General features: G+C 49.3%; 1 long non-coding RNA gene across 1 annotated transcript in view; it reads left to right on the top strand.

Annotated features, from left to right (window-relative positions):
• Window positions 1–15476, top strand: part of LOC117974650 (uncharacterized) — a 252116-nt gene that overhangs the window by 192306 nt on the left and 44334 nt on the right. Inside the window, exons 11-12 of the long non-coding RNA XR_010113194.1 lie at window positions 3406–4318; window positions 4825–5026. This is a non-coding gene — a long non-coding RNA (uncharacterized LOC117974650). The remainder of the gene's footprint in view (window positions 1–3405; window positions 4319–4824; window positions 5027–15476) is intronic.

Here is a 15476-nt window from a genome sequence, read left to right as displayed (position 1 = left end):
GGTGTTAGTTGGGGAAGGCTTGAGATTGCCAGGGTTGGCTGCATCATTAGATTGCTCATCACCTTTCTCCCAAGGTCAGACCTGGGGTCCTTTCCATAGCATCGTCCTAGTCCCCTGCCCTGGGGATTCTCCGTCCCTCTGCTGCCTGGAGTCACAGACAGCTAGATGTACTGCCTCCCCTCAAACTGTGAGCTTCCTGGGAAACCAGCATCCAGCTCAGGGCTGTGCATAGAGTTAGGTGTTCCAGGAAGCACTAGGTTTGGGGTAGAAAGGGCTATGCTGGGAGTAGTTTAGTGATGGTTAAACGTTCCTCAGAAGCCCCTGCCTTGGTGCCTGCCTTTATTCCCAACCAAGAAGGCCTCTGGCTGTGGAAACCTCTTTATGTTGCATTTAATAGAAGCTATAGGCCAGTGAGAAATGATGCTCTGAGACCCAGGACTGAGCCCTGGTGGAGTAGTATGAGGTTGAATTGTTGGAGAAGTGTCTCCAATTCCACTTCCAAAATTACAGTGTAAAGCTCTTCAAAGAAGAGATGAAATAAGGATAATCATAATAGTCACGGTGAGGTCCCACATTTCTATACCACTTATAGGTCATGGAAAGCTTTCACAGCCACTAACCATTTGCCCTTGTAGCATCCTTGCCTATCTCAGTGGGTTGTCAGGCAAATCAAAGGTTTCCCCCAGGAACTGAGACTACATTTTAAGCAAATCCTGCTGTGAGCATTTAGCTAAAGAAAGCCTGCTTCACAGAGGAATTTAACAGAGTTATTTGAAATGGTGGGTTCCCCCAGCATGTGAAGAAATAAGAGGCAATTTGCTAGAATGCTTGATTGATTGACACATATCCTGTCCAGAACCAGCTGTATGCTTGTAGTGCCTAATGTGTGCTGAGTGTGGCTAATTGTGCTGGGTGATGTGGGGATGAATCTGATGAGGTCTATGCTCAAGAGAGAACTCTTTGCATCTTTGGGTTCATTCTCCAGTCCCCTTAACCTCCCTCCACTCCCCCTGCCCCCACCAATTTCACAGACGGTTATCTCAGGAACTCTTAACCCTAACCCTAACTCTAACCCTAACTTGAACCCTAACCATAATCCTAACCGTAAATGTAAGATGGCCAGCATCAAACTGGGCCAGAAACCTTCTCTGAAACCTTGGTCTTAGGACTTGAAAAGAGAGGCAGCTCCTCTGCAGGGCACTGAGCTGTAAGATGTGACACTTGGGAGCTGGGGGAGGTCATGCTTGCTGTCTTGGGGAGAGGGTGAGTCTTTACTGAGGAAGAATGGGCCACACGAAGAGAAGAGAGATGAGGGAGGTGGAGAGATGCCTAGTGCATTTTGGGCTCCAGTTCTCAGTCTTCTGACTTTTCCTATAGCTTTGTTGTCCAACTCTACAATCTATGATCCAATCACTTCTGTCTTTCAATTTAAGCTAGTTCAAGTTAGGTTTCCTTCACTTGCAGTCAAATGAATCATTAATAAAATCCTTTGCTGAAGGGAGACAAGATGTCCATGCATAGCGTCTTTGGTATTTGCAAAGGCAGTCGAATGTGGTGGTTGAGAATTAGGCGTCAAACATCTGAGCAGCAATGATTGAAAATACCCAAATGTTGACCAAATGGAGATCACTTAGAAAAATATTGGCATTTATTCATACAAGAAACTCTGATGCAGCTGCAGAAAATAAAGAATGAGTTGCTTTCTAGTCCGATATAGAAAGAGCTCCAATCTGCTTTGTTAAGTTAAAAAAGTATAGTGCGTGATGAGATATGACTGTATGTATTAGTCAGGGTTCTTGAAAGGAACAGAACTAATAGGATAGCTGTATATATGAAGGAGAGTTTATTAGGAGAATTGACTCACACGATCACAAGGTGAAGTCCCACAATATGCCATTTGCAAATTGAGGATCAAGGAAGCCAGTTCAAGTCCCAAAGCCTCAAAAGTAGGGAACCCGACAGTGTAGCCTTCAGTCTGTGGCCGAAGGCCCGAGAGCCCCTGGCAAACCACTGGTGTAAGCCCAAGAGTCCAAAAGCTGAAGAACTTGGAGTCTGATGTTTGAAGGCAGGAAGCATCCAGCACGGGAGAAAGCTGAGGGTGGGAAGACTCAGCAAGTCTGCTCTTTGCAACTTTTTCTGCCTGCTTTATTCTGGCTGCGCTGGCAGCTGATTAGATGGTGCCCACTCAGATTGAGGGTAGGTCTGCCTCTCCCAGTCCACTGACTCAAATATTAATCTCCTTTGGCAACACCTTCACAGACACACCCAAGAACAATACTTTGCAACCTTCAATCCATTCAAGTTGACACTCAATATTAACCATCACACTGCACTACTGTTAGAGTGAGTTAAAAAGAAATCCTGACAATACCACGTGCTGGGGAGGATGAAGAGCAACAGGAGCTGCCATGCTTTTCTTGTGGGAGTGGAAAATGGGATGGCCACTCTGGAACACATTTTGATAGTTCCATTTAAAGTTAGACATCTAGGACCATATGACTCAGCCATTCCACTCCTGGGTCACTTCAAAGTAAAGAAAAACTTAAGGCCATAGAAAAATCTGTACGCAAATGTTCGTAACACCTTTATTTTTAACAGCCAAAAATGGAGACAACCCAAAGTTCTCCCAACAGAAAATAGATAAACAAACTGTGCTATATTTATACAATGTAACACCACTCAGCAATAAAAAGGAATGAAGTATTGACATATGCAATATGTATCTCAAGGGTGTTTTGCTAAGTGAACAAAGCCAGTCCTAAAGTTACATACTGCGTGATTCCCTGTATATTGCATTCCTGAAGAGACAAAGTTGCGGTGATGGAGAACAGACCCGTGATGGCCAGGGGTTAGGGCTGACATAGGATGTGACAATATATTAAGAAGTGGCACATGGGATTTTCATTGTGGTGATGGAATAGTTCTGAATCCTGATTGAGGTGATAGCTACATGATTCTCTACATGTGATAGAACTTCATAGAGTTATTCACAAAATTCCCCCAAAGTTAGTGCAAGTAAAATCAAAACAAAGTCTGTAGTTAATTGTACCACTGTCAATTTCCTGGTGTTGCTCATCGTACTATGATTATATAATATGCTGTCATTGGGGAAATTTTCAAAGGTACATGGGAATGCTCTGTACTATTTTTGTAACTTCAATGTGTGTCTAAAATTAAAAAAAAACCAAGATGCAGAACAATGTATATAATATCTGACTTTTTATATAAAAAAGCAGGGTAAGAATTTGTACTTATATTTACTTCCATACCCCTAAAGAAACTCTGGAAGTTAAAATAGATGAACAATAGTTATTGAGAGAGGAGACTGGTTGCAAGTATAGGCTGATGTTGAGAAGGAGGATTTTCTCTGTATATCTTTGATACTTTCTGGTTTATTTCTTTCAGACCCACTCCTAAGGAACTTTCGTGAGTTTTGAAGCATGTTTGTGTTTCTTAATTTTTTTTTAATTAAGAAAAAATGAACATGGGCTTTAGAGTTATGTGTAGCTATGTCTGAATCCCTGCCAGTATTTACTGGCTGTGTTACTTTGTATAAGTCAATTCACCTCTCTGTGCCTTGGTTTCTCTATCTGTAAAGACAGCCTATAATAAGAGTGCCTGTCTCGTAAGGTTATTATGAGGATTAAACAATCTAAAGTGTGTAGGGCATTTAGAGTGCTCCTACCTGGAAATATGGTGGTGTGTATTCTCTTCCCATCTCCCCGTTTTGTAGAGATTGAAACTGAAGCAGAGAGATAGAAAGGCTGGTACAGGCCAGGCGCGGTGGCTCATGCCTGTAATCCCAGCACTTTGGGAGGCTGAGGCGGGCAGATCATGAAGTCAGGAGATCGAGACCATCTTGGCTAACATGGTGAAAACCCGTCTTTACTAAAAATACAAAAAATTAGCCAGGCAGTGGCGGGCGCCTGTAATCCCAGCTACTCGGGAGGCTGAGGCAGGAGAATGGCGAGATCCTGGGAGGTGGAGCTTGCAGTGAGCTAAGATTGTGCCACTGCCCTCCAGCCTCAGGGACAGAGTGAGACTCTGTCTCAAAAAAACAAACAAACAAACAAAAAACAAGGGCTGGTACAAGGTCACACATGGACAAACACCAGAGCTTGAACTCAAATCCATGTCTTACTCCAAAGCCCACATTCTTGACTTCTACACGCTCTTGCCTCAATTTCCCACTTGACAGTTCCTTCTCTGAGTTTCTGGCTGGAAAAAGGAGGCAGGAGAGGAGGCCAGCCAACACCTAGCACAAATGTACGGTTTCCTCCAATCTCCTTCTTGTACCTGAATGCCACGGCCACAGCAGGTAATGGCCCTGGGAAGTTGGGGGGGGGGGTCATGGTCATGCCTTAGTCAGGCACTGGGTTGTCAGGGTCAGCATGTTCTCAGGGTGTCCCCTGCCAACCCTACAATCAGGGCCAGCAGTAGAGACAGAGCAGTGATGGATCCCAGTGCCAGAACATCTTTTAATAAAATAAATTCATTTTAATTTCTAAATGGTAATTCCTATTTTCTATTAAATGAATGGCTTTCTCAGTACACCTTGAGCTGAGTGCATGATGAGGTGATGGTGACTCTCAAGCCTTGGGATTTGAGGAACTTGTACTGCTGTAGCCCTATCCCCAGGATGGGGGCTGGTGGGAGGATGTGCCCCCGAGAGCCTGGGTGATGCTCTCAGAGAGGGAGAAAGGCAGAGCAAGTCTGGGCCCAGGGTGGAGCTAAGGGGCTTCGACCTCACACGGTCCTAGCTCCAGACATGGCTTGGCTATCAGCTCATGGTCTCACCTTATGCCAATTGTTTCTTCCTTCCAGGATTCAGTTGCCTGTCTGAACAGTGACTACCATGAACTCTACATGCCGTCTACTTCTAACCCTCTTTGGCCTGACTCCAGCTTCAACACCTGGAAACATGGCAAAAAGAACAGGGGGACATTGGCTTGGACTGGAGCCATGTGTCAGAGTTTGACTCAAGGATAGTTGATGTAGAATGAAGAGAATGAGCAGGGAACAAGAGGTATAAATGTGCATGATGTTTATTCATTCAACAAACATCATTTGAGCCCCTGATTTGTAGTGTACCTTTTCTTAGTTGCTTTGGATACAGAGCTATATAGTCCATGCCAATCCAGTGGCTTCAAGTTGGGGGACAGATGAAAAGATTGGTGCCAGTGGCAAGGGTTGCAGAGAGAAATGCACAATGTACAAGGAGCCAGGAGGCAGAAGGATGGGAGGGGAGAGAGGCCCAAACCTACCACTCACCTGCAGGAAGACATTGTTTCTGATGTAGAGGTTTCACAATGGAGGCACATGGACCAAATTCCAGCATAGATATATTTGGCCTTAAGAGCGTGTTAAAAATTATAAGCTTCCAACTATGAAAATCAAGAGATTTTATATTAAAAATTGGAACTCTGCTCCTGAAGACCCAACAGAACAGGCCACATTCCCACAGGGGTTGGTTGGAGCCGAGTAGAGGTTGACCCTTAGGCATGGACTTCCTAGATCCCCAGCCTCATCATTCTCTACAGAAGCCCTGGCCTGCAAGTCCCACTTGCTTACTTTGCCTTTTCAACTTTGCTAACGTCTGAGTTTATGACTGCTAGACTTGTGAGTCCTGTAAAGGGTCACCAGCATGGTGGCTGGACCCATTCTGGGTGGGGTAGATGAAGGCCTGCCACTGGTGCCCACTCTCTGGAAGCTGTTTTATGCTTCTGATCATCATAAACACAGTCCCAGGCCACACAGGAAAGATGAGAATCATCCCCCCAAGCCCGAAGGGCCCCCCTTCGCAGATGCAGAATCCAATTCAAACAGTTTTCCCTTTTTATTTGCTCATCTGAAAAGTCCTCCCAGATTCTCCTTCTTATTAACAACCTGCACATCATGCTGTGCTTAAAGTTCAGAGCGCCATAGGATATGGAGCCATAATTAATCTCAGTCCCTGAGTTCTAGAAGACTTAGAGCAATTATAATTTACTGTCGGAAAACCAATTTGGGGAAGCGGTGGTGTTCGCCCCCTGATCAGGGCACCACCAAATGCCAATTCCCGTCCACGTGCTGCCTGCCGGGGGAGCAAGACCTTTAGTGTCTGCACCTCTGGGAGGTGTCAGAGTGAAGAAGACAGGAGGAAAGAAGAGGGAGTGGGTGTCGGCGCAGGCTGGCCTGACCACTGCCAGGCACTGCCTCTTTGCTGGCTTTGTCACCCTGCTGTGGACACCTCTTCTCTTTCAATTTAGTTCAATTTCACAGTCACCCTCCACAACCTTTCCATGTCCCAGGCAGCGTTTGGCTTCAGCAGATGCCAAGGCCTGTGTTCTCTCTTCTGCCCTTACTCCTTTCCCGGGCCACTCTCAAACTTACAGCTCCACAGACAGACGTTGCCTTTTTTCACTTTATTTCTTTTCTGCTCAAGGTCAGATTGTCATATCATCGAAATGACTTCGAGAGGACTGGGTCCGATGGACTCACCAGGCACGGTTCCAATTATCATTCAAGGGACAAGAGTGAAATGCCATGGTTCAAATGAAAACACTCACATCCACACAGGATCAGGTGCACACACTGCTGGACGCAGCTGTGTGTTTATGGGCCTGTCTGCCCGGCCGCCCTGTGCTGGCCATGGGCCAGAAGCCACGTCCATTCCTCTACCAGACCAAGGACACGGCAGGAGGCCCCACGCAGGGTGGGCAGGTAATAACTACCCACCAAGAGGGTTAACTTAATGGAAACACAGATATACACCAGTCTATGTGCAAATATAAACATCCACAAGGGAATGGGCTGATGATGACATTCATTCACTCATTTATTCATTCGCCCATTACTGACAGGTACCAGGACCTATCTAAGTCTTGGGAATATTGAAAGGAATATATGTTTGTTTTTGATGCCAGTTTAAACGTATCTATAATGCAGTATAATAAGAGCTCTACTAGAGACTCATTGAGGGTGTTATGGGAACACACAGGCAGGGCCCAGGCTATCCTGGAGTAGGTGATATTTGAGCAAGACCTGGATTCCTCTGCGCTTGTCTCCAGTTCTGCACTTCAAAGTTGTTCTGAGTTTATCTGCTTTTGTGCTAGTGTCTTTTTAGAGAAGGGACCCTGTCTTAGCAATCCTTGAATCCCTATCATTTAAAGTAGTGCCTGGCATGCGGGGTAACTTGTTTGGAACATGCACATAGGATGAATGAATAGTAAGCACTTCCTAGGCAAGGAAAGTGGAGCGGGGCACACCTGTGGAAGGGCAGCATGGAGAGGAGGAAGAATGCAGGGCTGCAGGTAAGGACAGGTACTAAGTGCCCCAAGGGCAGGGGTGAAAGGAAACGTGGCCAGTGCCGGAGTGAAGACGAGCTAAGCACACAGACCAGCTCCCAGGGGCACAGTGGGGTTACAGATTCTGCTACCTCCAGGAACAAGGCAGACAACAGAAATGAGGACAGGAGGAAGACATGAGACCATACATAGGGAGTGTGGGGCCCATGGAGAACTGAAAAGCACATGACCCTCCAACAGCACTGAAATGCAACATTAAAAGCACACCATTGGCACTCACCTGGAGTCTCAGCTGCTCGGAAGGCTAAGGCGGAAGGATTGCTTGAGCCCAGGAGTTTGAGGCTACAGTGAGCCACGATGGCACCACTGCACTCCAGCCTGAGCAACAGAGCGAGACTCTGTGTCTAAAAAAAATAAATAAATAAAGTAAATGCTGTTAGCCAATCAAAATATTTGGGACATTGGGTGAGGTGCCAACTCTTCTTTCTCTGCTTAGTGCTGTACTGAGAGTTGTGCAGTACTGTGGAAAAAGTCCTGCCTGGAGTTTCTGGAGAACCAGAAGCAAATGTCAGATGCACTGCTCACTTGCTGGGGGAGCTTGGCCAAAGCTCTTTCCCTCCCTGTGCTTCAGTTTACTCATCTATTTGCTTGCCTGTTCTGCCCACTTGCCAAGTTGGTTGAGATGATGGATGCTCAGTGCCCTCTAGATACTAAAGCTCAGGTGCCTGAGGGGCTTTCTTCCTGAGAATTAAGCCAGGCGAAGTCTGGGCTTCCCATGGAAAGAGGTGGTCGGTAGGGGACAGACAGCCTTACAGCAGATCTCCTGCAATGTCTCGCAGGAGACAGGGCTCTGTTAGAGCAGGAGATGCCCCTAACTTGAGCAGAAAAGGGGACTTTATGCAGCTGGAGGGACTGGGGCACAGAGAGTGGCTGGAGTGGCCCTAGAGGAGATTCTGGAAGAGCCAGAGCTGCTAAGAGAGGATGGTAGTAGGGAGTGGGGGGAGGGGGGCCGGGGGACACTCCCATTAGCAGGTGGTTGAAGGCTTCAACTGAAGCGTGATTTCCTGGGACATGGCCAAAGCAGGAGCAGCATCTGAAAGAGGATGGGCAGAGGGTGGTCAGAATGATCTGAGACAGGCCAGGTGAAGGGTGGCCAGAATGATGGCCTCCGCAGGCCTGGTACAAAGGGTTGGGTTGGAATTATCAACTCTATGGCTACTCACAGCCAGACCCGGAGGCCCCATGCACTCCTCCTCCCCGAGGTCCGGGCCCAGGGCTTGTTCTTTCCCCATCCAGGGCCCTGCCTGGTTCTCGATGGGGCCTGGAGGGACTCCTAGCACAGCCCCAGGACTATCTGTGGGCACTGTTAGGTGGGTGTTATTATGGGATTCCCCTGCCCCCAGGGAAAGCCAAGGATCTTGGGTGATGTCTGCTGAGAGGGCCCTGGCAACCCTAATTTCCAGGCCTCTTATTGTGCTGGTCCAGAGAAAGAAAAGGACTTGCTTAGGGTCTCCCATCTCCTTAGAGTTGGAGTCTCTTGGGCTTTGGTTGGGCTGGAACTCTCTGTTTAACTCTCAAGTGTTCAGGAGTGGAGGATTCAGAGCATTGCAGGGCTGAAAGGGAACTTAAAGCTGATTAAGTCTATCTCTGTTCCTCCCAGCACTCCCATTGGAGATCGGCTTTTCTTCTTCTCTGTAGTTTAAAACTCCCCACTGCCAGGCTCAAGCCTGAGGTGCCCTTCCCCACTGGAAGAGTTTGGGAAAGCAGGCGAGGCCTCAGAGTCACCACAATTAGCTTTCTGAAGACTCCTAGCCCCATGTGGCAGGACACTGTCCTGTCTGCCCCGGTATCTCTAGCACTGCAGAAGTGCCTGGTGCATGGAAGGTGCTCTGGGATAGTGTTGAATGAATGAGGCAATGGGTTAGAGCCCCAGGGAGAGATAGTGCACAGCCTGGCAGCTCAGCCTCCAGAGACCAAGGGGCACTGAGATAAATGCTTCAGAGCACCAGTCTTGAGGCAGCAGGAGCCTGGGTGCTGGGACCACCCTTGTGTCTGGGCTGGATCCAATCCTGCCCTCAGGGAGTGCACTGTGAAATGGGGAGGGCAGGCAGAGAAGAGGAGCAGAGCCCTGTGATCCTGTGTGGTTGGGGAACCCGTGGCTGCCCTGGTAGCCAGGCCTTGAGCCTCTGGCTGGGCGAGCTTTCTGTGCCCCCACCCTGGGTCGGTGCTTCCTTCTTCCCCTTGTCTGGCTCAGACAGCACCTCTTCTGGGAAGTCCTCCATTATCCACTTTTAAATTCACTCTCCTTTGGCCCAGCTCTGCTCCTCCTGTTCCCATTCAGCGGGACTTAGTGGCTTCATATTTACTGAGCACCTACTGGGTTCAAGGCCTTATGCTTGGGCAGGTGTTTCTTGGGTGAATATCTGACCTGTCAGCACGTGAGACCACTTTCCCTCTCTTTCCTGGGAAGCACAGATGGGGCACTCAAGGACTGCTCAGTGTCCCTTGGCCCCGTCCTCTGGTGGCGCAGGGCCCTGGCTTGCAGCAGGAGGCCCATTCTGCTCCAATAAGGTGCTTTTGAATGTGCACCAGATACCGTTCTTGACCCTGGGTATGCACCCCGTCATTTCATTCTCCCCCGTCCTGTGATGTGAGGTACTCTCTTCATTCTTCCCAGATAAACATGTGACAGTAGAGGCTCAGTGGCCCAGAAAGGCCCAGACATGTGCCAAAGGTCACAGAGCCCCAGCCCAGCCCTAAGATGCTGGGTGGCACAGACAGTGTGTTTGGTTAAGGAGGAGCCTGTAACTCATCGACCCCCTCCCCTCATCAAAACCCAACTGCTGAAAGAGGCCCTGCCTGGAGGCCTGGGGACTTGCTGAGGTCCTGAAGGAGCTCTCTCGGGGAGGTTTCTGGGTAGCTCTCCCTCGTTGAGGACGGGTCAGGGAGGGGCCTCTTGTTCACACTGCTCTCCCCTCGTGGCCTGTGTGTGGGTCAAACTGTCATCTGGTTTCCACACACTCCAAGGTCAGGGGTCAGGCTTTCATCACCTGCTGGAACAAGTGGGGCCTGGGCATGCAGTAGGTGCTTACTAAAAGCATGTGTCTTGACTGTGTTTTTTGTGAAGGTTGTCAACTCCCACACAACACCACTTGCACTTCGCACTAGGGCCATGTCTATTCTGATCAACACCAGCCTGGCCTGGGGGAAGGCAGAAGGCTGAGGGGCTGTGTCTCAGCACTGCCACACCACTGGTGGTGGGGGTTTGTCTCTGGGGTCCTCTGATGCCTCATCTGTTCCTGGAAGAATGAGAGTTGCCTTTCGGGATGTGGTGAACACGCAGGCATCTCTGTTTGTGCCTCAGCTCTGGCTGACTGCCCAAGGCTGAGAACCAAGCAGGCGAGGCCAAGAAACCATCTATTCCAAACGGGGCTCTAGACTTGCTCGGCTGGGCTTTAACGGAGGTGGTGGCTGCTGGTTTTGTGACCCTTAGCTCAATGCTCATTGCCACAAAGGGATCAGAGAGAGGCCAAGATAAGCTTCCTCTGGGGCAGCAGGGGCTGCTGGGCGTTTGTTCCCCTCTCACCTCTTGCCTTGTGGGAGAAGCTTATAAGGAAGGTTTGGCAAGGGTATATTTAGGTTTGGCAAACACAATGTCCATTGTCTGCCCCATGCCCAGGAAGTCTGAAGCAGAGCAGCTGGGGCTGGAAGGGGCTGAGGCAGCAGAGGGGACAGTGAGGGGGGCACAGAGGCTGCCAGCAAGGGTGCAGGTGAGATGGCCTGTGTCTTAGAGGCTGACTGTGTAACTCCCCCAAGGGAGCAGGGGCAGGGGGCAATACGGCCTCAAAAAGACCCCCGGATGCCTCCGAACTGAGGAAGTACCTGGAGGTGAACATCTGTTTCATCCAGCAGGTGATGAAACAGAACTGAGATGATAGAGTGTCCAGCGTGGGACTCGCCAAGAACCCATAACGGCGCCACAAGAGAAAGCCCGGTTATCCACGAACCTTAGAGAAGGGACAGTGCCAGGTCCCAGCTCCCTGCTGCAGGAGGCTGTACATTCTGTCCTGGATCCCCTCTCTCCCTGGGCCTCCCTGTGAGGGGTCAGAATCCAAAGGGATGTGTTGGAGGAGGAGGGCAGAAGTCAGGAGAGCAGAACTGGGCTGCCCCTGTTTCTCAAGGCAGTGGCATCCCAGCCAAACCGGTGGCAGGAACAGGCTGGAAGTGGGCTGAGAGTGGGCTCTTACCTGGACTGGACATTTTTTATTATTGAAAGAAGATTCGTTTTGCTTACTTGAGTGACCAGATGACTTTTTATCACAGAAGAGTGATAGGAAAAAGGGATGGAACCTGTCAAGAGTTTGTTCAGCTCAGGAAAAGAACCATATATGCCGAGTGGGTTTTCATTTTGATATTTTGTGCATCACGAGTTTTTTGCATAAATGTTGCTTTTGAAAAATATTGCATTAAAATATTATTTATTTTTATTACTGAGGTTTTTTGATGCTTTCTTAAATTATGTGCCCAAGATGAGTGCTTCCCTTGCCTCACCCTGCTCCCCACCCTGGTGGGGAGAAGAAAGCAGGTCATTGCCAGCTTGCACCCTATCAAATTGAGCAGGTTCACTATGGCACTTAACAAGTGGAAGGGCTCTTGCATGCTGTGTGGCAAAATGGTGGCAGTAGTAATGATGATGATGGTGACAGTGAATGCTTACATGGTGCTGGGCACTGTTCTAGCTCAAATCATCCAATCCTTATGACTACTCCATGTGGAGGATGCCATCTTGTCTCCATTTTACAGAAAAGAGAAGTGAGGCTGAGAGAGGTTAAGCAATCTGCCCAAAGCCACAGAGCAGATATGTGGCAGAGCTGGGATTTGAACCTAGGGAGTCTGGCTCCAGTGTCCATGCTCTTTCTAATCTGCTATACAAAACCACCTCCCTAGTAGATAGCATCATCATTAAGTGTTACCAGATTCTGTCTGTGCTTCAAATCAGAGGACAGGCTCCACCGCAGGGGCTTCCCCAGTTTGTTCTCTTTGAAAATTGATGGTTGAAACCCACCTTGGACCCAGAGCCTGGTTTATCCCCCAGCACCCTGCTGCTTGGGTACAGTGCGACTCTGTGACACATGATGTCCAGCCCTTGGCTCTACCTCCTGGTCCCTGCAGGTCCTCTCCCTTGGCCTGCAGAGGGTGGGCCTTGGAGCTGGAGACCAGGGCAGTGGTGCACAGATGAGAGAGTGATGTCCAAGCCAGGCTGATTTGCAGATGGAAATTTACATACATAATGTAATTTGGACCAATTGAATTGTCGATTAAGATGGAATCGCTTGACAAGCAACATGCACTCTGGCGGGTGACCGAGGAGATGAGAGGCCCTTGAGATGCCTGTAGCAAAAACATGCTTTTGTTTTTAAAGGAGATGGCCATTTTCAAATTCCACATTTTAACAACCTTTCTTCTCAGCCCCCTTCCCTGCAGGTCACAGCTGTGATTTGCTGAGATGAAAAACTTTATGGGCAATTAACATTAAAATCCAAGGCACAGTGAGCATGCTCCTGGGTGCAGCTGGAGAGGCAAGGGGCCAGGACACCTCCCAGGACTGGACAGGGATCCAGAGGCTGTGGGCCTGGGCCTTGGGTCTGAGCCATCCAATCCCACACCTACAACAAGCGAGGAAGTGGTGCTGGGTACATGTTGAGTTCGTGGGGGAGGAGAGCAAAGAGACTCCCTTGAGGTCATGTGGTCTGGATTTGAACCTGGATACCTGCTTCCTGGAAGCATGACCTTGGGTGCCTGGCTGCACCTCTCTGAGCCTCAATTTCCATATCCATAAAATGCGGAGAATATTCTGCCATTACCTGTGATGACAGATAGGGAAGAAATGTGATAACCTGGAGGCCTAGCAGGAGAGCGGATCCAGGGCAACATGTACAGCCTCCTGCAGCAGGGAGGTGGGACCTGGCATTGTCCCTTCTCTCAGGTTGGTGGGTAACTGGGCTTTCTCTTGTGGTGCTGTCATGGGTTCTTGGTGAGTCCTCTGCTGGAAACTCTATTAAAGGATGCTCCACCTTTAACATCCTTGCACAATGTTCACCATAGTGATGAAGGGTAACTAAAACATTGCCTCTGTGCCCCAAACAGTCTGTCTTATTCATTCTTCTCAGGTTTATTAAAGTACTAAATTCCTTGCTGCCCCAGGGCATTGACACAGACTCTTCTGCCCCAAATTCTCTTCTTTCCATTTGTATGCACCTTTGCCTGGTAGACCTCTTCTCTTCCCTCAAACTTCAGCCTCAATTCACCTTCCCCGAGACTCCTGTGTATCTGCATTCCAGTCCATGTCTCCTTTTTTATGTTCTCAATGTCCTGGACCTTTCCTCCTTACGCAGTCGTAATTTCATGTTGTTGTAATTATTCACGTCACATCAGCGTCTATACCCAACTTTGAAGTCCATCGCAGTGGGGTTTGTCTTGTTTGCTGCTGATCCCCAATACCTGCTGATCCCCAATACCTGGTGCAAAATAGGAATTCAAAAAATAGGTGTATATTTGCAAAACACACTCTCTCCCTCTTTACCTGGCAAGTTCTTGCTAATCCTTTAATTCTTGGTGTATGTGTCACTTCCTCCAGGAAGCCTTCTCAGATGCCCTTCCTGCAAGTTAGGTGCCTTTGCCACGTAGCAGTTACACAGGCCCCAGAATTTGCCTTCCCAGGGAATGGTCCCTGGATTGTCACTGTTCATTTACTGGGTTCTGTCCTTATCAGACAGTTTCTAAGGTTGGGGCTGGAGTCCTGTTCCCTGGGGCATCCCTGGCACTTAACTCAGGGCATGGTATACAGTTTATTATGGAATAAACACATCACAGGGCACCCCATATGGGCACAGAGAGCCCAGGCTGCCCCACATGGTGGCTGTGGATGGAGAAGAGCTGACTCAGGGGCTAAAGGAAGGGACTGATGGATACTGCCCAGAGATGGGGCAGGGCCCTCTAAACTTGTACAGGACCTCTGGGCGTGGCCACTAAGCACAGGAAAGACCAGTGCCAAATGAATCAGGGCTACCCACAGCCAGGGAGGGGAGAGTGCTAGAGTTCGTGCAGGTTTCATGGAGGAAGCCGACTGAGATGAAGGCTGGGGTGAGGGGTGGTGTTGGGATGGACTGGTATGCTAGAGGGTGGGCACTGACAGGGTTAAAGAGGAGTTTTGGGGGGTGTAGCTGGGAGCCCCTCGCCCTTCCCAGGATTGGCCACCATGGGGTACCACCTGGGTGCCCTTGTCTCATTGGGTCACAGGGCCTGCATGCTTTCTAGCTCTGTCTTCAAAGTGAGGGGCAGCAGCTGGTGGTGGTGGCAGCCTGCCCACCTGCTCCTTCTCACTCCCGAGGCTGTGGCTGCCTGGCTCTGGCTCCACTCTTGTGTTGAGAGAGAAGGGTACTCACAGGACAGGGATGCTGTCACTGGCTTAGTGCCAGCAGTCTGTCAGTCCCACACTCAGTACATTTCCCTCTGCACTGGGCCCTCCCATGAGGGGCCCGGGCAGATGCATGGTGCTCTTGGGCTCCCATCAGGCTGCTCTGGCCCTATCATGCCTTGGGCTCCAGCTGCAGCACCTGGGGCTGCCTTGTCCCAGTGCCCTCACTGCATGTTCTCCTCATTCTCTGCAGGGAAAAGGGTCTTCATGGTCCCGAAGGACAGAAAGATCTTGCATATAGTAGGCACCTAATGAATGTGTGTAGACACCCTGTTTGGAATCCTGAAGCTGTCATCCCTCCCACTTGCTTTCCTGTCCATCTGAATGGATTCACATTGACCTGTAAGCCCATTTATGAACGTAATCAAAGTTATCAATAGCAAAGGGTAGAGAGCAGCGCCCTGGGGACCTCCAGAGATACTTTCTTCTGGGTCACCATGAACCCACATTCTGCAGAGCTTGGGAATGTCATAGGTCCTTGGATAATAAGTTGTACCCAACTATGTGGTCATAGAGCCCACATCTTTCTGCCATTTCCAGAATAAATTGTGGCAGAGCTTTGGCAACACCTTTCAGGAATCTCAGGTCCTCTTGGCTATCTCTTCTCTCCCAGGACCACCTGCTACCTTCCGTGTGTCCACATGCAGTGTTCCCTAGAGCTGCTCACATGTGCCACCTCCTCTGTGGAGACTGGGTGCACACTGATGTGGAAC

This window comes from Pan paniscus, chromosome 8 (genome assembly GCF_029289425.2).
Source record: "Pan paniscus chromosome 8, NHGRI_mPanPan1-v2.0_pri, whole genome shotgun sequence".
NCBI lineage: Eukaryota > Metazoa > Chordata > Mammalia > Primates > Hominidae > Pan > Pan paniscus.
Note: the sequence above shows the minus strand (reverse complement) of the source record. Positions and strands in the feature narration are given on the sequence as shown.